Raw genomic sequence first — 18,099 nt, 5'->3', positions numbered from 1 at the left:
GAATGTCTGCCGCTGGGCATGCCCCGCTCTCCTCCGCCTTATCTTATCGCGTGTGAGCACCGACAATGGCCACAATGCCGGGGAATGGCACCTGTAAAGTGTTAATTGGGGCACAGGAACAGCCCGTCTCGTCTCGGGGGGGGCGGCTTCAGAGACAATACAGCAAACACAGCGGGGCGGGGGAAGAAGACGACACCACACATGCGGGTACATTCAGCTCCGGCGGGAACGAGACATTTGTCGGTCTTTTCAAGTGCCGAGAGCTGAGCAATCCTTCACTTGTATCGTTTCTCCCCGGTGACTAGATCTGGCCCTGCGACTCTCGACTGGGCTCACCCCCGGGGCAGCCCAGCAGGTGTGAGCATGTCCGGCACCCGGATAGGAGATTCCACCCCGGAAAAGCTCCGGTTGCTGCTGCTCCTGCAAGAGGTGTGACTGGGACCAGTAGGGAGCGCTCACCCTGCGGGCTGTGTGGCTCTCTTACGCCCCAGCCTCCTGATGGCGACACTCTGCTGCACAAACAGAGGTCAAACCGAGGTCCCGACCCTCCTTGGCCATTAGGAAACCCCAGGGCGTCTCTCAAAAAGAGACGCCGGGGGTGTCCCTCTGGTGTTAGTGCTCCCCTTTACCCATCAGTCGGGGTCTCCTCCTAATCCCCGTCTAACCTGTAACAATCAATGACGAGGCCCCCCTGTCCGTGAGATTTAGTACTCGCGCAAGAGACCGGGGGCAGAGCGCGAACGCGGTCCCCCGCCCCCCACAAAGTGCGCGCTCCGGGTTCCCTCTCGGGGCCCTGCAACACAGCGGAAGGGCAGCGAGAAGGAGCCTCTTGCTCTGATGCCGCAAGGCCACAAGAGGGCGGAGGCGCCGCGCGCCCGGCCGACGTGTTGGACCGGTGCGCTTTACGTGCTGAAATAAACACGCGAAAGCCCCGAAATGTTTCCAGAGTGCTGTGCACTGGAGGTTTTTGTCTGGTGAAGACTTGCCTGGTGCTCCTCCGTGCAGATTGTTTGTCCTCCTCCAGTGCGGGACGAGTCAACACAAGGGAGCGCATTCGCCAATATCCAGGCACGCAATGCGATTTGGAAAGCAGCTCCTTTCCAAAGAGTTGCACACGAACGATCCTTCAGTCCCGCTCGGGGGGCACGGAACCCCCGCCACACACAGCTTCAAGTAGCGAGTCAGGCGCCGGGGCTTTCGCTTACGGCCACACCACCCTGAACACGCCCGATCTCGTCTGATTTCGGAAGCTAAGCAGCGTCGGGCCTGGTTAGTACTTGGATGGGAGACTGCCTGGGAATACCAGGTGCTGTAAGCTTTTGCTCTCCCGGCCAGCAGGGGTCGCCGTTGGTGCCGTAGGCTTTGGGAGGAAAACCTGCAGGATGGAAAGGTGATCTATAGCCTCATCTCTAGAGATGTTTTGTTGCTGTGGCATGTGTGTGACCCATATTCAAAAAAAAAAACCCGTCTGTAAAACGAATATCGTAGCTGCCTCTAAATCTGCAAATGAAGATGAGTCGATAAACCACTCGTTTTTCGTATAACTAGACATATATTCATTTGTTACCGATTTCATTCATTGAGCATGGATACAGTAGAGGTACAGCCATTCACTGTTTGACATGTCTGCACTGGTACAGAACCGAGCAATCAGAAAACGGGTGAAACTGTCTTTAGACTCAGCATACAGTACCGAGGCCCCCCATGACCAAATAAAGGCTAACCTCGATAATCAGCCTAAAGAACGCAGACTACAGCAAAACGACTGACTTTGAAAAGAGAATGAACGTCCGGAAGGAGTAGTGGAACTAGCTTGAGATGCTTCTCCGGACCCCTAACTAAAAGCCAGCGAGAACCAGCAGCGGCGTCCACTCCTGTCGAACCGGGATCCTTCCGCAGCCACGCAGCTCGTGGTGTCCTAACCCTCCCTATCTGATTTTGGACCAAGCACATCAGGGGAGAGCGCGAACGCAGTCCCCCACTACCAGAAATTATGCAGTCGAGATTCCCACATTTGGGGAATTCGCAGGGGTCAGCACAGCCGGAGTGCAATGGCCGAGCCTCGCCCTGGGTGAACCTCCTTCTTGATCAAGGTATCTCCCCTGCCAGGTAAGTATGAGTTAAACAGGCCCCTGCAAGCGGCCCGCACCCACAGCACAAATCGCGCAGCCTAGGCCACCTCCTCGCCCCGCACGCCACCGCCTCCTGCTGGGCCCACTCTTTCACACACTCACACGCCACACTAACACTCAAAAGTGTGGGCAAAACGAGAAAACGAGCGCGCCGTTTCCTACACATCTGCAGTCGCCGTTGCGCATTCGCAGCATGTCCCGGGATGCAATTCGGCCTCATTTGCATAACTCCAGACCGGCAGATCGCCACGCAAGTTCGTGACGTGCGCCTGCCACACACCGAACAAACCTTTTCAGCAATTTCCAAAAAACGGGCCTGCTCGCCTGCCCACAAGGCTCCGTCTCTTACCTGCTCTCCAGAGCCTGCTGCCTTCTGTGCTTTTCTCTCGGCACCGCTGCAGTGCACACAACTCCTGCAGCGGGAGGGGGGAGAAAGTTCCCACGCTCCGCCGCAGGGAAGGCTCGCTCCGTGCGCACACGTCCTTTCGATGCCAGTCCAACAAGTGCTCCGCATTAGCTGCGTCGGGGCTCCGGCGTGTCGCACCTCACCTCACCTCGCCCTACCCCCTCCTTGAATGTCTGCCGCTGGGCATGCCCCGCTCTCCTCCGCCTTATCTTATCGCGTGTGAGCACCGACAATGGCCACAATGCCGGGGAATGGCACCTGTAAAGTGTTAATTGGGGCACAGGAACAGCCCGTCTCGTCTCGGGGGGGCCGGCTTCAGAGACAATACAGCAAACACAGCGGGGCGGGGGAAGAAGACGACACCACACATGCGGGTACATTCAGCTCCGGCGGGAACGAGACATTTGTCGGTCTTTTCAAGTGCCGAGAGCCGAGCAATCCTTCACTTGTATCGTTTCTCCCCGGTGACTAGATCTGGCCCTGCGACTCTCGACTGGGCTCACCCCCGGGGCAGCCCAGCAGGTGTGAGCCTGGCCGGCACCCGGATAGGAGATTCCACCCCGGAAAAGCTCCGGTTGCTGCTGCTCCTGCAAGAGGTGTGACTGGGACCAGTAGGGAGCGCTCACCCTGCGGGCTGTGTGGCTCTCTTACGCCCCAGCCTCCTGATGGCGACACTCTGCTGCACAAACAGAGGTCAAACCGAGGTCCCGACCCTCCTTGGCCATTAGGAAACCCCAGGGCGTCTCTCAAAAAGAGACGCCGGGGGTGTCCCTCTGGTGTTAGTGCTCCCCTTTACCCATCAGTCGGGGTCTCCTCCTAATCCCCGTCTCACCTGTAACAATCAATGACGAGGCCCCCCTGTCCGTGAGATTTAGTACTCGCGCAAGAGACCGGGGGCAGAGCGCGAACGCGGTCCCCCGCCCCCCACAAAGTGCGCGCTCCATGTCCTGCAACACAGCGGAAGGGCAGCGAGAAGGAGCCTCTTGCTCTGACGCCGCAAGGCCACAAGAGGGCGGAGGCGCCGCGCGCCCGGCCGACGTGGTTGGACCGGTGCGCTTTACGTGCTGAAATAAACACGCGAAAGCCCCGAAATTTTTCCAGAGTGCTGTGCACTGGAGGTTTTTGTCTGGTGAAGACTTGCCTGGTGCTCCTCCGTGCAGATTGTTTGTCCTCCTCCAGTGCGGGACGAGCCAACACAAGGGAGCGCATTCGCCAACATCCAGGCACGCAATGCGATTTGGAAAGCAGCTCCTTTCCAAAGAGTTGCACACGAACGATCCTTCAGTCCCGCTCGGGGGGCACGGAAGCCCCGCCACACACAGCTTCAAGTAGCGAGTCAGGCGCCGGGGCTTTCGCTTACGGCCACACCACCCTGAACACGCCCGATCTCGTCTGATCTTGGAAGCTAAGCAGCGTCGGGCCTGGTTAGTACTTGGATGGGAGACTGCCTGGGAATACCAGGTGCTGTAAGCTTTTGCTCTCCCGGCCAGCAGGGGTCGCCGTTGGTGCCGTAGGCTTTGGGAGGAAAACCTGCAGGATGGAAAGGTGATCTATAGCCTCATCTCTAGAGATGTTTTGTTGCTGTGGCATGTGTGTGACCCATATTCAAAAAAAAAAACCCGTCTGTAAAACGAATATCGAAGCTGCCTCTAAATCTGCAAATGAAGATGAGTCGATAAACCACTCGTTTTTCGTATAACTAGACATATATTCATTTGTTACCGATTTCATTCATTGAGCACGGATACAATAGAGGTACAGCCATTCACTGTTTGACATGTCTGCAGTGGTACAGAACCGAGCAATCAGAAAACGGGTGAAACTGTCTTTAGACTCAGCATACAGTACCGAGGCCCCCCATGACCAAATAAAGGCTAACCTCGATAATCAGCCTAAAGAACGCAGACTACAGCAAAACGACTGACTTTGAAAAGGGAATGAACGTCCGGAAGGAGTAGTGGAACTAGCTTGAGATGCTTCTCCGGACCCCTAACTAAAAGCCAGCGAGAACCAGCAGCGGCGTCCACTCCTGTCGAACCGGGATCCTTCCACAGCCACGCAGCTCGTGGTGTCCTAACCCTCCCGTATCTGATTTTGGACCAAGCACATCAGGGGAGAGCGCGAACGCAGTCCCCCACTACCAGAAATTATGCAGTCGAGATTCCCACATTTGGGGAATTCGCAGGGGTCAGCACAGCCGGAGTGCAATGGCCGAGCCTCGCCCTGGGTGAACCTCCTTCTTGATCAAGGTATCTCCCCTGCCAGGTAAGTATGAGTTAAACAGGCCCCTGCAAGCGGCCCGCACCCACAGCACAAATCGCGCAGCCTAGGCCACCTCCTCGCCCCGCACGCCACCGCCTCCTGCTGGGCCCACTCTTTCACACACTCACACGCCACACTAACACTCAAAAGTGTGGGCAAAACGAGAAAACGAGCGCGCCGTTTCCTACACATCTGCAGTCGCCGTTGCGCATTCGGAGCATGTCCCGGGATGCAATTCGGCCTCATTTGCATAACTCCAGACCGGCAGATCGCCACGCAAGCTCGCGACGTGCGCCTGCCACACACCGAACAAACCTTTTCAGCAATTTCCAAAAAATGGGCCTGCTCGCCTGCCCACAAGGCTCCGTCTCTTACCTGCTCTCCAGAGCCTGCTGCCTTCTGTGCTTTTCTCTCGGCACCGCTGCAGTGCACACAACTCCTGCAGCGGGAGGGGGGGAGAAAGTTCCCGCGCTCCGCCGCAGGGAAGGCTCGCTCCGTGCGCACACGTCCTTTCGATGCCAGTCCAACAAGTGCTCCGCATTAGCTGCGTCGGGGCTCCGGCGTGTCGCACCTCACCTCACCTCGCCCTACCCCCTCCTTGAATGTCTGCCGCTGGGCATGCCCCGCTCTCCTCCGCCTTATCTTATCGCGTGTGAGCACCGACAATGGCCACAATGCCGGGGAATGGCACCTGTAAAGTGTTAATTGGGGCACAGGAACAGCCCGTCTCGTCTCGGGGGGGGCGGCTTCAGAGACAATACAGCAAACACAGCGGGGCGGGGGAAGAAGACGACACCACACATGCGGGTACATTCAGCTCCGGCGGGAACGAGACATTTGTCGGTCTTTTCAAGTGCCGAGAGCTGAGCAATCCTTCACTTGTATCGTTTCTCCCCGGTGACTAGATCTGGCCCTGCGACTCTCGACTGGGCTCACCCCCGGGGCAGCCCAGCAGGTGTGAGCATGTCCGGCACCCGGATAGGAGATTCCACCCCGGAAAAGCTCCGGTTGCTGCTGCTCCTGCAAGAGGTGTGACTGGGACCAGTAGGGAGCGCTCACCCTGCGGGCTGTGTGGCTCTCTTACGCCCCAGCCTCCTGATGGCGACACTCTGCTGCACAAACAGAGGTCAAACCGAGGTCCCGACCCTCCTTGGCCATTAGGAAACCCCAGGGCGTCTCTCAAAAAGAGACGCCGGGGGTGTCCCTCTGGTGTTAGTGCTCCCCTTTACCCATCAGTCGGGGTCTCCTCCTAATCCCCGTCTAACCTGTAACAATCAATGACGAGGCCCCCCTGTCCGTGAGATTTAGTACTCGCGCAAGAGACCGGGGGCAGAGCGCGAACGCGGTCCCCCGCCCCCCACAAAGTGCGCGCTCCGGGTTCCCTCTCGGGGCCCTGCAACACAGCGGAAGGGCAGCGAGAAGGAGCCTCTTGCTCTGATGCCGCAAGGCCACAAGAGGGCGGAGGCGCCGCGCGCCCGGCCGACGTGTTGGACCGGTGCGCTTTACGTGCTGAAATAAACACGCGAAAGCCCCGAAATGTTTCCAGAGTGCTGTGCACTGGAGGTTTTTGTCTGGTGAAGACTTGCCTGGTGCTCCTCCGTGCAGATTGTTTGTCCTCCTCCAGTGCGGGACGAGTCAACACAAGGGAGCGCATTCGCCAATATCCAGGCACGCAATGCGATTTGGAAAGCAGCTCCTTTCCAAAGAGTTGCACACGAACGATCCTTCAGTCCCGCTCGGGGGGCACGGAACCCCCGCCACACACAGCTTCAAGTAGCGAGTCAGGCGCCGGGGCTTTCGCTTACGGCCACACCACCCTGAACACGCCCGATCTCGTCTGATTTCGGAAGCTAAGCAGCGTCGGGCCTGGTTAGTACTTGGATGGGAGACTGCCTGGGAATACCAGGTGCTGTAAGCTTTTGCTCTCCCGGCCAGCAGGGGTCGCCGTTGGTGCCGTAGGCTTTGGGAGGAAAACCTGCAGGATGGAAAGGTGATCTATAGCCTCATCTCTAGAGATGTTTTGTTGCTGTGGCATGTGTGTGACCCATATTCAAAAAAAAAAACCCGTCTGTAAAACGAATATCGTAGCTGCCTCTAAATCTGCAAATGAAGATGAGTCGATAAACCACTCGTTTTTCGTATAACTAGACATATATTCATTTGTTACCGATTTCATTCATTGAGCATGGATACAGTAGAGGTACAGCCATTCACTGTTTGACATGTCTGCACTGGTACAGAACCGAGCAATCAGAAAACGGGTGAAACTGTCTTTAGACTCAGCATACAGTACCGAGGCCCCCCATGACCAAATAAAGGCTAACCTCGATAATCAGCCTAAAGAACGCAGACTACAGCAAAACGACTGACTTTGAAAAGAGAATGAACGTCCGGAAGGAGTAGTGGAACTAGCTTGAGATGCTTCTCCGGACCCCTAACTAAAAGCCAGCGAGAACCAGCAGCGGCGTCCACTCCTGTCGAACCGGGATCCTTCCGCAGCCACGCAGCTCGTGGTGTCCTAACCCTCCCTATCTGATTTTGGACCAAGCACATCAGGGGAGAGCGCGAACGCAGTCCCCCACTACCAGAAATTATGCAGTCGAGATTCCCACATTTGGGGAATTCGCAGGGGTCAGCACAGCCGGAGTGCAATGGCCGAGCCTCGCCCTGGGTGAACCTCCTTCTTGATCAAGGTATCTCCCCTGCCAGGTAAGTATGAGTTAAACAGGCCCCTGCAAGCGGCCCGCACCCACAGCACAAATCGCGCAGCCTAGGCCACCTCCTCGCCCCGCACGCCACCGCCTCCTGCTGGGCCCACTCTTTCACACACTCACACGCCACACTAACACTCAAAAGTGTGGGCAAAACGAGAAAACGAGCGCGCCGTTTCCTACACATCTGCAGTCGCCGTTGCGCATTCGCAGCATGTCCCGGGATGCAATTCGGCCTCATTTGCATAACTCCAGACCGGCAGATCGCCACGCAAGTTCGTGACGTGCGCCTGCCACACACCGAACAAACCTTTTCAGCAATTTCCAAAAAACGGGCCTGCTCGCCTGCCCACAAGGCTCCGTCTCTTACCTGCTCTCCAGAGCCTGCTGCCTTCTGTGCTTTTCTCTCGGCACCGCTGCAGTGCACACAACTCCTGCAGCGGGAGGGGGGAGAAAGTTCCCACGCTCCGCCGCAGGGAAGGCTCGCTCCGTGCGCACACGTCCTTTCGATGCCAGTCCAACAAGTGCTCCGCATTAGCTGCGTCGGGGCTCCGGCGTGTCGCACCTCACCTCACCTCGCCCTACCCCCTCCTTGAATGTCTGCCGCTGGGCATGCCCCGCTCTCCTCCGCCTTATCTTATCGCGTGTGAGCACCGACAATGGCCACAATGCCGGGGAATGGCACCTGTAAAGTGTTAATTGGGGCACAGGAACAGCCCGTCTCGTCTCGGGGGGGCCGGCTTCAGAGACAATACAGCAAACACAGCGGGGCGGGGGAAGAAGACGACACCACACATGCGGGTACATTCAGCTCCGGCGGGAACGAGACATTTGTCGGTCTTTTCAAGTGCCGAGAGCCGAGCAATCCTTCACTTGTATCGTTTCTCCCCGGTGACTAGATCTGGCCCTGCGACTCTCGACTGGGCTCACCCCCGGGGCAGCCCAGCAGGTGTGAGCCTGGCCGGCACCCGGATAGGAGATTCCACCCCGGAAAAGCTCCGGTTGCTGCTGCTCCTGCAAGAGGTGTGACTGGGACCAGTAGGGAGCGCTCACCCTGCGGGCTGTGTGGCTCTCTTACGCCCCAGCCTCCTGATGGCGACACTCTGCTGCACAAACAGAGGTCAAACCGAGGTCCCGACCCTCCTTGGCCATTAGGAAACCCCAGGGCGTCTCTCAAAAAGAGACGCCGGGGGTGTCCCTCTGGTGTTAGTGCTCCCCTTTACCCATCAGTCGGGGTCTCCTCCTAATCCCCGTCTCACCTGTAACAATCAATGACGAGGCCCCCCTGTCCGTGAGATTTAGTACTCGCGCAAGAGACCGGGGGCAGAGCGCGAACGCGGTCCCCCGCCCCCCACAAAGTGCGCGCTCCATGTCCTGCAACACAGCGGAAGGGCAGCGAGAAGGAGCCTCTTGCTCTGACGCCGCAAGGCCACAAGAGGGCGGAGGCGCCGCGCGCCCGGCCGACGTGGTTGGACCGGTGCGCTTTACGTGCTGAAATAAACACGCGAAAGCCCCGAAATTTTTCCAGAGTGCTGTGCACTGGAGGTTTTTGTCTGGTGAAGACTTGCCTGGTGCTCCTCCGTGCAGATTGTTTGTCCTCCTCCAGTGCGGGACGAGCCAACACAAGGGAGCGCATTCGCCAACATCCAGGCACGCAATGCGATTTGGAAAGCAGCTCCTTTCCAAAGAGTTGCACACGAACGATCCTTCAGTCCCGCTCGGGGGGCACGGAAGCCCCGCCACACACAGCTTCAAGTAGCGAGTCAGGCGCCGGGGCTTTCGCTTACGGCCACACCACCCTGAACACGCCCGATCTCGTCTGATCTTGGAAGCTAAGCAGCGTCGGGCCTGGTTAGTACTTGGATGGGAGACTGCCTGGGAATACCAGGTGCTGTAAGCTTTTGCTCTCCCGGCCAGCAGGGGTCGCCGTTGGTGCCGTAGGCTTTGGGAGGAAAACCTGCAGGATGGAAAGGTGATCTATAGCCTCATCTCTAGAGATGTTTTGTTGCTGTGGCATGTGTGTGACCCATATTCAAAAAAAAAAACCCGTCTGTAAAACGAATATCGAAGCTGCCTCTAAATCTGCAAATGAAGATGAGTCGATAAACCACTCGTTTTTCGTATAACTAGACATATATTCATTTGTTACCGATTTCATTCATTGAGCACGGATACAATAGAGGTACAGCCATTCACTGTTTGACATGTCTGCAGTGGTACAGAACCGAGCAATCAGAAAACGGGTGAAACTGTCTTTAGACTCAGCATACAGTACCGAGGCCCCCCATGACCAAATAAAGGCTAACCTCGATAATCAGCCTAAAGAACGCAGACTACAGCAAAACGACTGACTTTGAAAAGGGAATGAACGTCCGGAAGGAGTAGTGGAACTAGCTTGAGATGCTTCTCCGGACCCCTAACTAAAAGCCAGCGAGAACCAGCAGCGGCGTCCACTCCTGTCGAACCGGGATCCTTCCACAGCCACGCAGCTCGTGGTGTCCTAACCCTCCCCTATCTGATTTTGGACCAAGCACATCAGGGGAGAGCGCGAACGCAGTCCCCCACTACCAGAAATTATGCAGTCGAGATTCCCACATTTGGGGAATTCGCAGGGGTCAGCACAGCCGGAGTGCAATGGCCGAGCCTCGCCCTGGGTGAACCTCCTTCTTGATCAAGGTATCTCCCCTGCCAGGTAAGTATGAGTTAAACAGGCCCCTGCAAGCGGCCCGCACCCACAGCACAAATCGCGCAGCCTAGGCCACCTCCTCGCCCCGCACGCCACCGCCTCCTGCTGGGCCCACTCTTTCACACACTCACACGCCACACTAACACTCAAAAGTGTGGGCAAAACGAGAAAACGAGCGCGCCGTTTCCTACACATCTGCAGTCGCCGTTGCGCATTCGCAGCATGTCCCGGGATGCAATTCGGCCTCATTTGCATAACTCCAGACCGGCAGATCGCCACGCAAGTTCGCGACGTGCGCCTGCCACACACCGAACAAACCTTTTCAGCAATTTCCAAAAAACGGGCCTGCTCGCCTGCCCACAAGGCTCCGTCTCTTACCTGCTCTCCAGAGCCTGCTGCCTTCTGTGCTTTTCTCTCGGCACCGCTGCAGTGCACACAACTCCTGCAGCGGGAGGGGGGGAGAAAGTTCCCGCGCTCCGCCGCAGGGAAGGCTCGCTCCGTGCGCACACGTCCTTTCGATGCCAGTCCAACAAGTGCTCCGCATTAGCTGCGTCGGGGCTCCGGCGTGTCGCACCTCACCTCACCTCGCACTGCCCCCTCCTTGAATGTCTGCCGCTGGGCATGCCCCGCTCTCCTCCGCCTTATCTTATCGCGTGTGAGCACCGACAATGGCCACAATGCCGGGGAATGGCACCTGTAAAGTGTTAATTGGGGCACAGGAACAGCCCGTCTCGTCTCGGGGGGGCCGGCTTCAGAGACAATACAGCAAACACAGCGGGGCGGGGGAAGAAGACGACACCACACATGCGGGTACATTCAGCTCCGGCGGGAACGAGACATTTGTCGGTCTTTTCAAGTGCCGAGAGCCGAGCAATCCTTCACTTGTATCGTTTCTCCCCGGTGACTAGATCTGGCCCTGCGACTCTCGACTGGGCTCACCCCCGGGGCAGCCCAGCAGGTGTGAGCCTGGCCGGCACCCGGATAGGAGATTCCACCCCGGAAAAGCTCCGGTTGCTGCTGCTCCTGCAAGAGGTGTGACTGGGACCAGTAGGGAGCGCTCACCCTGCGGGCTGTGTGGCTCTCTTACGCCCCAGCCTCCTGATGGCGACACTCTGCTGCACAAACAGAGGTCAAACCGAGGTCCCGACCCTCCTTGGCCATTAGGAAACCCCAGGGCGTCTCTCAAAAAGAGACGCCGGGGGTGTCCCTCTGGTGTTAGTGCTCCCCTTTACCCATCAGTCGGGGTCTCCTCCTAATCCCCGTCTAACCTGTAACAATCAATGACGAGGCCCCCCTGTCCGTGAGATTTAGTACTCGCGCAAGAGACCGGGGGCAGAGCGCGAACGCGGTCCCCCGCCCCCCACAAAGTGCGCGCTCCGGGTCCTGCAACACAGCGGAAGGGCAGCGAGAAGGAGCCTCTTGCTCTGACGCCGCAAGGCCACAAGAGGGCGGAGGCGCCGCGCGCCCGGCCGACGTGTTGGACCGGTGCGCTTTACGTGCTGAAATAAACACGCGAAAGCCCCGAAATGTTTCCAGAGTGCTGTGCACTGGAGGTTTTTGTCTGGTGAAGACTTGCCTGGTGCTCCTCCGTGGAGATTGTTTGTCCTCCTCCAGTGCGGGACGAGCCAACACAAGGGAGCGCATTCGCCAACATCCAGGCACGCAATGCGATTTGGAAAGCAGCTCCTTTCCAAAGAGTTGCACACGAACGATCCTTCAGTCCCGCTCGGGGGGCACGGAACCCCCGCCACACACAGCTTCAAGTAGCGAGTCAGGCGCCGGGGCTTTCGCTTACGGCCACACCACCCTGAACACGCCCGATCTCGTCTGATCTCGGAAGCTAAGCAGCGTCGGGCCTGGTTAGTACTTGGATGGGAGACTGCCTGGGAATACCAGGTGCTGTAAGCTTTTGCTCTCCCGGCCAGCAGGGGTCGCCGTTGGTGCCGTAGGCTTTGGGAGGAAAACCTGCAGGATGGAAAGGTGATCTATAGCCTCATCTCTAGAGATGTTTTGTTGCTGTGGCATGTGTGTGACCCATATTCAAAAAAAAAAACCCGTCTGTAAAACGAATATCGAAGCTGCCTCTAAATCTGCAAATGAAGATGAGTCGATAAACCACTCGTTTTTCGTATAACTAGACATATATTCATTTGTTACCGATTTCATTCATTGAGCACGGATACAATAGAGGTACAGCCATTCACTGTTTGACATGTCTGCACTGGTACAGAACCGAGCAATCAGAAAACGGGTGAAACTGTCTTTAGACTCAGCATACAGTACCGAGGCCCCCCATGACCAAATAAAGGCTAACCTCGATAATCAGCCTAAAGAACGCAGACTACAGCAAAACGACTGACTTTGAAAAGGGAATGAACGTCCGGAAGGAGTAGTGGAACTAGCTTGAGATGCTTCTCCGGACCCCTAACTAAAAGCCAGCGAGAACCAGCAGCGGCGTCCACTCCTGTCGAACCGGGATCCTTCCGCAGCCACGCAGCTCGTGGTGTCCTAACCCTCCCTATCTGATTTTGGTCCAAGCACATCAGGGGAGAGCGCGAACGCAGTCCCCCACTACCAGAAATTATGCAGTCGAGATTCCCACATTTGGGGAATTCGCAGGGGTCAGCACAGCCGGAGTGCAATGGCCGAGCCTCGCTCTGGGTGAACCTCCTTCTTGATCAAGGTATCTCCCCTGCCAGGTAAGTATGAGTTAAACAGGCCCCTGCAAGCGGCCCGCACCCACAGCACAAATCGCGCAGCCTAGGCCACCTCCTCGCCCCGCACGCCACCGCCTCCTGCTGGGCCCACTCTTTCACACACTCACACGCCACACTAACACTCAAAAGTGTGGGCAAAACGAGAAAACGAGCGCGCCGTTTCCTACACATCTGCAGTCGCCGTTGCGCATTCGCAGCATGTCCCGGGATGCAATTCGGCCTCATTTGCATAACTCCAGACCGGCAGATCGCCACGCAAGTTCGCGACGTGCGCCTGCCACACACCGAACAAACCTTTTCAGCAATTTCCAAAAAACGGGCCTGCTCGCCTGCCCACAAGGCTCCGTCTCTTACCTGCTCTCCAGAGCCTGCTGCCTTCTGTGCTTTTCTCTCGGCACCGCTGCAGTGCACACAACTCCTGCAGCGGGAGGGGGGGAGAAAGTTCCCGCGCTCCGCCGCAGGGAAGGCTCGCTCCGTGCGCACACGTCCTTTCGATGCCAGTCCAACAAGTGCTCCGCATTAGCTGCGTCGGGGCTCCGGCGTGTCGCACCTCACCTCACCTCGCACTGCCCCCTCCTTGAATGTCTGCCGCTGGGCATGCCCCGCTCTCCTCCGCCTTATCTTATCGCGTGTGAGCACCGACAATGGCCACAATGCCGGGGAATGGCACCTGTAAAGTGTTAATTGGGGCACAGGAACAGCCCGTCTCGTCTCGGGGGGGCCGGCTTCAGAGACAATACAGCAAACACAGCGGGGCGGGGGAAGAAGACGACACCACACATGCGGGTACATTCAGCTCCGGCGGGAACGAGACATTTGTCGGTCTTTTCAAGTGCCGAGAGCCGAGCAATCCTTCACTTGTATCGTTTCTCCCCGGTGACTAGATCTGGCCCTGCGACTCTCGACTGGGCTCACCCCCGGGGCAGCCCAGCAGGTGTGAGCCTGGCCGGCACCCGGATAGGAGATTCCACCCCGGAAAAGCTCCGGTTGCTGCTGCTCCTGCAAGAGGTGTGACTGGGACCAGTAGGGAGCGCTCACCCTGCGGGCTGTGTGGCTCTCTTACGCCCCAGCCTCCTGATGGCGACACTCTGCTGCACAAACAGAGGTCAAACCGAGGTCCCGACCCTCCTTGGCCATTAGGAAACCCCAGGGCGTCTCTCAAAAAGAGACGCCGGGGGTGTCCCTCTGGTGTTAGTGCTCCCCTTTACCCATCAGTCGGGGTCTCCTCCTAATCCCCGTCTAACCTGTAACAATCAATGACGAGGCCCCCCTGTCCGTGAGATTTAGTACTCGCGCAAGAGACCGGGGGCAGAGCGCGAACGCGGTCCCCCGCCCCCCACAAAGTGCGCGCTCCGGGTCCTGCAACACAGCGGAAGGGCAGCGAGAAGGAGCCTCTTGCTCTGACGCCGCAAGGCCACAAGAGGGCGGAGGCGCCGCGCGCCCGGCCGACGTGTTGGACCGGTGCGCTTTACGTGCTGAAATAAACACGCGAAAGCCCCGAAATGTTTCCAGAGTGCTGTGCACTGGAGGTTTTTGTCTGGTGAAGACTTGCCTGGTGCTCCTCCGTGGAGATTGTTTGTCCTCCTCCAGTGCGGGACGAGCCAACACAAGGGAGCGCATTCGCCAACATCCAGGCACGCAATGCGATTTGGAAAGCAGCTCCTTTCCAAAGAGTTGCACACGAACGATCCTTCAGTCCCGCTCGGGGGGCACGGAACCCCCGCCACACACAGCTTCAAGTAGCGAGTCAGGCGCCGGGGCTTTCGCTTACGGCCACACCACCCTGAACACGCCCGATCTCGTCTGATCTCGGAAGCTAAGCAGCGTCGGGCCTGGTTAGTACTTGGATGGGAGACTGCCTGGGAATACCAGGTGCTGTAAGCTTTTGCTCTCCCGGCCAGCAGGGGTCGCCGTTGGTGCCGTAGGCTTTGGGAGGAAAACCTGCAGGATGGAAAGGTGATCTATAGCCTCATCTCTAGAGATGTTTTGTTGCTGTGGCATGTGTGTGACCCATATTCAAAAAAAAAAACCCGTCTGTAAAACGAATATCGAAGCTGCCTCTAAATCTGCAAATGAAGATGAGTCGATAAACCACTCGTTTTTCGTATAACTAGACATATATTCATTTGTTACCGATTTCATTCATTGAGCACGGATACAATAGAGGTACAGCCATTCACTGTTTGACATGTCTGCACTGGTACAGAACCGAGCAATCAGAAAACGGGTGAAACTGTCTTTAGACTCAGCATACAGTACCGAGGCCCCCCATGACCAAATAAAGGCTAACCTCGATAATCAGCCTAAAGAACGCAGACTACAGCAAAACGACTGACTTTGAAAAGGGAATGAACGTCCGGAAGGAGTAGTGGAACTAGCTTGAGATGCTTCTCCGGACCCCTAACTAAAAGCCAGCGAGAACCAGCAGCGGCGTCCACTCCTGTCGAACCGGGATCCTTCCGCAGCCACGCAGCTCGTGGTGTCCTAACCCTCCCTATCTGATTTTGGTCCAAGCACATCAGGGGAGAGCGCGAACGCAGTCCCCCACTACCAGAAATTATGCAGTCGAGATTCCCACATTTGGGGAATTCGCAGGGGTCAGCACAGCCGGAGTGCAATGGCCGAGCCTCGCCCTGGGTGAACCTCCTTCTTGATCAAGGTATCTCCCCTGCCAGGTAAGTATGAGTTAAACAGGCCCCTGCAAGCGGCCCGCACCCACAGCACAAATCGCGCAGCCTAGGCCACCTCCTCGCCCCGCACGCCACCGCCTCCTGCTGGGCCCACTCTTTCACACACTCACACGCCACACTAACACTCAAAAGTGTGGGCAAAACGAGAAAACGAGCGCGCCGTTTCCTACACATCTGCAGTCGCCGTTGCGCATTCGCAGCATGTCCCGGGATGCAATTCAGCCTCATTTGCATAACTCCAGACCGGCAGATCGCCACGCAAGCTCGCGACGTGCGCCTGCCACACACCGAACAAACCTTTTCAGCAATTTCCAAAAAACGGGCCTGCTCGCCTGCCCACAAGGCTCCGTCTCTTACCTGCTCTCCAGAGCCTGCTGCCTTCTGTGCTTTTCTCTCGGCACCGCTGCAGCGCACACAACTCCTGCAGCGGGAGGGGGGGAGAAAGTTCCCGCGCTCCGCCGCAGGGAAGGCTCGCTCCGTGCGCACACGTTCTTTCGATGCCAGTCCAACAAGTGCTCCGCATTAGCTGCGTCGGGGCTCCGGCGTGTCGCACCTCACCTCACCTCGCACTGCCCCCTCCTTGAATGTCTGCCGCTGGGCATGCCCCGCTCTCCTCCGCCTTATCTTATCGCGTGTGAGCACCGACAATGGCCACAATGCCGGGGAATGGCACCTGTAAAGTGTTAATTGGGGCACAGGAACAGCCCGTCTCGTCTCGGGGGGGCCGGCTTCAGAGACAATACAGCAAACACAGCGGGGCGGGGGAAGAAGACGACACCACACATGCGGGTACATTCAGCTCCGGCGGGAACGAGACATTTGTCGGTCTTTTCAAGTGCCGAGAGCCGAGCAATCCTTCACTTGTATCGTTTCTCCCCGGTGACTAGATCTGGCCCTGCGACTCTCGACTGGGCTCACCCCCGGGGCAGCCCAGCAGGTGTGAGCCTGGCCGGCACCCGGATGGGAGATTCCACCCCGGAAAAGCTCCGGTTGCTGCTGCTCCTGCAAGAGGTGTGACTGGGACCAGTAGGGAGCGCTCACCCTGCGGGCTGTGTGGCTCTCTTACGCCCCAGCCTCCTGATGGCGACACTCTGCTGCACAAACAGGCGCCGTCCTTCGGGGGAGGCGTCAAACCGAGGTCCCGACCCTCCTTGGCCATTAGGAAACCCCAGGGCGTCTCTCAAAAAGAGACGCCGGGGGTGTCCCTCTGGTGTTAGTGCTCCCCTTTACCCATCAGTCGGGGTCTCCTCCTAATCCCCGTCTCACCTGTAACAATCAATGACGAGGCCCCCCTGTCCGTGAGATTTAGTACTCGCGCAAGAGACCGGGGGCAGAGCGCGAACGCGGTCCCCCGCCCCCCACAAAGTGCGCGCTCCGGGTTCCCTCTCGGGGCCCTGCAACACAGCGGAAGGGCAGCGAGAAGGAGCCTCTTGCTCTGACGCCGCAAGGCCACAAGAGGGCGGAGGCGCCGCGCGCCCGGCCGACGTGTTGGACCGGTGCGCTTTACGTGCTGAAATAAACACGCGAAAGCCCCGAAATGTTTCCAGAGTGCTGTGCACTGGAGGTTTTTGTCTGGTGAAGACTTGCCTGGTGCTCCTCCGTGCAGATTGTTTGTCCTCCTCCAGTGCGGGACGAGTCAACACAAGGGAGCGCATTCGCCAATATCCAGGCACGCAATGCGATTTGGAAAGCAGCTCCTTTCCAAAGAGTTGCACACGAACGATCCTTCAGTCCCGCTCGGGGGGCACGGAACCCCCGCCACACACAGCTTCAAGTAGCGAGTCAGGCGCCGGGGCTTTCGCTTACGGCCACACCACCCTGAACACGCCCGATCTCGTCTGATCTCGGAAGCTAAGCAGCGTTGGGCCTGGTTAGTACTTGGATGGGAGACTGCCTGGGAATACCAGGTGCTGTAAGCTTTTGCTCTCCCGGCCAGCAGGGGTCGCCGTTGGTGCCGTAGGCTTTGGGAGGAAAACCTGCAGGATGGAAAGGTGATCTATAGCCTCATCTCTAGAGATGTTTTGTTGCTGTGGCATGTGTGTGACCCATATTCCAAAAAAAAAACCCGTCTGTAAAACGAATATCGAAGCTGCCTCTAAATCTGCAAATGAAGATGAGTCGATAAACCACTCGTTTTTCGTATAACTAGACATATATTCATTTGTTACCGATTTCATTCATTGAGCATGGATACAGTAGAGGTACAGCCATTCACTGTTTGACATGTCTGCACTGTTACAGAACCGAGCAATCAGAAAACGGGTGAAACTGTCTTTAGACTCAGCATACAGTACCGAGGCCCCCCATGACCAAATAAAGGCTAACCTCGATAATCAGCCTAAAGAACGCAGACTACAGCAAAACGACTGACTTTGAAAAGGGAATGAACGTCCGGAAGGAGTAGTGGAACTAGCTTGAGATGCTTCTCCGGACCCCTAACTAAAAGCCAGCGAGAACCAGCAGCGGCGTCCACTCCTGTCGAACCGGGATCCTTC

General features: G+C 57.4%; 13 non-coding genes across 13 annotated transcripts; 7 read left to right on the top strand and 6 right to left on the bottom strand.

The window, feature by feature from the left end:
• The first annotated feature begins 1,199 nt into the window (after positions 1-1,199).
• On the top strand, positions 1,200-1,318 carry LOC148632872 (5S ribosomal RNA). The gene has a single exon (XR_015934210.1). It is a non-coding gene; the product is annotated as a 5S ribosomal RNA (ribosomal RNA).
• A 635-nt stretch (positions 1,319-1,953) lies between these two features.
• LOC148632871 (U1 spliceosomal RNA) lies at positions 1,954-2,117 on the bottom strand. The gene has a single exon (XR_015934222.1). It is a non-coding gene; the product is annotated as a U1 spliceosomal RNA (small nuclear RNA).
• A 1,775-nt stretch (positions 2,118-3,892) lies between these two features.
• Positions 3,893-4,011, top strand: LOC148632870 (5S ribosomal RNA). Its single transcript, XR_015934207.1, has one exon. It is a non-coding gene; the product is annotated as a 5S ribosomal RNA (ribosomal RNA).
• Positions 4,012-4,647: 636 nt separating this feature from the next.
• LOC148632869 (U1 spliceosomal RNA) lies at positions 4,648-4,811 on the bottom strand. The gene has a single exon (XR_015934211.1). It is a non-coding gene; the product is annotated as a U1 spliceosomal RNA (small nuclear RNA).
• A 1,788-nt stretch (positions 4,812-6,599) lies between these two features.
• On the top strand, positions 6,600-6,718 carry LOC148632868 (5S ribosomal RNA). The gene has a single exon (XR_015934209.1). It is a non-coding gene; the product is annotated as a 5S ribosomal RNA (ribosomal RNA).
• Positions 6,719-7,353: 635 nt separating this feature from the next.
• On the bottom strand, positions 7,354-7,517 carry LOC148632867 (U1 spliceosomal RNA). The gene has a single exon (XR_015934204.1). It is a non-coding gene; the product is annotated as a U1 spliceosomal RNA (small nuclear RNA).
• Positions 7,518-9,292: 1,775 nt separating this feature from the next.
• On the top strand, positions 9,293-9,411 carry LOC148632866 (5S ribosomal RNA). The gene has a single exon (XR_015934206.1). It is a non-coding gene; the product is annotated as a 5S ribosomal RNA (ribosomal RNA).
• A 636-nt stretch (positions 9,412-10,047) lies between these two features.
• Positions 10,048-10,211, bottom strand: LOC148632865 (U1 spliceosomal RNA). Its single transcript, XR_015934193.1, has one exon. It is a non-coding gene; the product is annotated as a U1 spliceosomal RNA (small nuclear RNA).
• Positions 10,212-11,986: 1,775 nt separating this feature from the next.
• LOC148632864 (5S ribosomal RNA) lies at positions 11,987-12,105 on the top strand. Its single transcript, XR_015934198.1, has one exon. It is a non-coding gene; the product is annotated as a 5S ribosomal RNA (ribosomal RNA).
• A 635-nt stretch (positions 12,106-12,740) lies between these two features.
• LOC148632863 (U1 spliceosomal RNA) lies at positions 12,741-12,904 on the bottom strand. The gene has a single exon (XR_015934187.1). It is a non-coding gene; the product is annotated as a U1 spliceosomal RNA (small nuclear RNA).
• A 1,775-nt stretch (positions 12,905-14,679) lies between these two features.
• LOC148632862 (5S ribosomal RNA) lies at positions 14,680-14,798 on the top strand. Its single transcript, XR_015934197.1, has one exon. It is a non-coding gene; the product is annotated as a 5S ribosomal RNA (ribosomal RNA).
• A 635-nt stretch (positions 14,799-15,433) lies between these two features.
• Positions 15,434-15,597, bottom strand: LOC148632861 (U1 spliceosomal RNA). The gene has a single exon (XR_015934161.1). It is a non-coding gene; the product is annotated as a U1 spliceosomal RNA (small nuclear RNA).
• Positions 15,598-17,404: 1,807 nt separating this feature from the next.
• On the top strand, positions 17,405-17,523 carry LOC148632860 (5S ribosomal RNA). The gene has a single exon (XR_015934195.1). It is a non-coding gene; the product is annotated as a 5S ribosomal RNA (ribosomal RNA).
• Positions 17,524-18,099: the final 576 nt, after the last annotated feature.

This window comes from Lepisosteus platostomus, unplaced genomic scaffold (genome assembly GCF_059453375.1).
Source record: "Lepisosteus platostomus isolate fLepPlt1 unplaced genomic scaffold, fLepPlt1.hap1 Scaffold_59_H1, whole genome shotgun sequence".
NCBI lineage: Eukaryota > Metazoa > Chordata > Actinopteri > Semionotiformes > Lepisosteidae > Lepisosteus > Lepisosteus platostomus.
Note: the sequence above shows the minus strand (reverse complement) of the source record. Positions and strands in the feature narration are given on the sequence as shown.